At 43.7% G+C, this 1,878-nt stretch overlaps 1 pseudogene; it reads right to left on the bottom strand.

The window, feature by feature from the left end:
• Positions 1–1,536: 1,536 nt before the first annotated feature.
• Positions 1,537–1,653, bottom strand: LOC136637757 (5S ribosomal RNA; annotated as a pseudogene).
• Between the last annotated feature and the right edge of the window lie 225 nt (positions 1,654–1,878).

Raw genomic sequence — 1,878 nt, 5'->3', positions numbered from 1 at the left:
AATCAAAACAAAATAGGCTGCCATTTCAGACTTAGATATTCTTTTATGTTATTGCTATTAGGGCCAAAATACATGTTACATAAAATAAGTAGTCTTGCTCTTATGTGCTGCACGATCCTTGTTGTTAAGAACCAGCCAAGGGGATGAGAGCTTCCTTTCCTCTACAATTATCCTACTCTGCATTGGATGCCCCTGTGTCTGCTACCACCCCCAGAAGGGAACTTTCCACTGGCACCAATGGGAGTTTCTTTCCTGGAAGAAATAGCAGCCACTAGGTCACAGATCTAGTCTGGGACATTAGCAAAGAGAAAGGATTAATCTCGTAGCACCCCTCCATTTCTGCTGTGATGCCAGTCCAGATCTAGCACCTGGTTTTTAACAACCGCAATGAAGACCCAAGCATGCAAGAGCTTAATCTAACATGTAACTGGGCCCTTGTTTACTGAATAATTCACAGCCAACTTCCTGCAGGCTTCCTATCTCCCAGGGCAAAGGTTCATGAAGCCACCCGACCACATGAAGCCGCCTCCTCCACTCACCTGGAGCAAAATGGAGCCTTGTGCGGCTCCAGGACCAATCGGAGAAGCCGTCTGAGGCTTCCCTGTGGTCTTAAACTTGCTTGAAGCAGATTGGAAGCACAATTTTCAACCACACTGGGAGCCTATGAATGGGAGGTCCACTACTGCCTATCTCTCTGGTATGTTGGCTCTCTTCTTGGGACAGGTTGAACCACTGTAATAATCTGACTGCATTCAGTGCTACATACTGAGAATGCTTTCAGCTATGAGCTATAGGAATGGTAGCAGAGCCTGCCACATTCCTCGCACTGGTAAGTGCAGGCATGCCCGTATTCCCCCCAGTGAGTCATTTGGTGGGTCTATGGAGTTTTCAGTATGACGGTAAAAGAATGACTTGTTTGAACAATAGTTTTGTTCAAAATGAATGAAATTGTTAGTAGATAAACTAGTGTCCATCACTGATAGTGACAACCCTAAAAATAAATGTATGATATTTGACAGATTAAACGGCTTGGGACCAGCATATTTGAGAGACCAACTTCTTCCGTATAATCTGGCCTGTTCTCTTCAGTCATCAGAGATGGCCCTGTTGGTTGTGCCACCATCAAGAGAGGTTAGGGGAATGGCGGCCAGAAATAGGGCCTTCTCGGTGGTGGCGCCTGTATTGTGGAATTCTTTCCCCTTTGAGTTGAGAACAGTTCCTTCAGTTTTAACCTTCCTGTGAGGCCTGAAGACTTTTTTTATTTCAGAAAGCCTTTGATGCCTGATAGAGGGCACGATGGCTGCTTTTTAAACAATTGTTTTATGCTGCTGGCTTTATTGCTGCTGGTCTTCTTGTTATCCTCTTGTATTGCTGCTGGTCTTATCTATTTTATTGTTTTATTATATTTTTATAATTTCATGTATTTGTATATATTTTAAGTGTTGTTAGCCGCCTTGGGAGCCCTTTGGGGAGAGAGGCAGATTACAAATATAAATAAATGGTTGGCAACCTTCAGTCTCGAAAGACTATGGTATAAGCCTACAGCACCTGGTATTCCCAAGCAGTCTCCCATCCAAGTACTAACCAGGCCTGACCCTGCTTAGCTTCCGAGATCAGACAAGATCAGGCATGTGCAGGGTAACAGTTGCTGGGTATATAAATTAATAAATAAATAGTTAATGTTATGGTTGTCCAGATTTTACCAATAACTACTGTAGAATGTATTGCTTCCCCCAGTGGTGTAGCTAGGTCATCTGATACCCAGGGCCCATACATTTTTGACACCCCGCCATATGAGACAGTCAGTCAGTCAATATTTGTCACATTTTTATACCACCATTCCTCTAATGAGCTCAGAGTGTGCATGGTTCCTCCTCT

The sequence above is a fragment of the Tiliqua scincoides genome, chromosome 1 (genome assembly GCF_035046505.1).
Source record: "Tiliqua scincoides isolate rTilSci1 chromosome 1, rTilSci1.hap2, whole genome shotgun sequence".
Taxonomy (NCBI): Eukaryota; Metazoa; Chordata; class Lepidosauria; order Squamata; family Scincidae; genus Tiliqua; species Tiliqua scincoides.
This window is presented reverse-complemented; position numbering and strand designations above follow the sequence as displayed.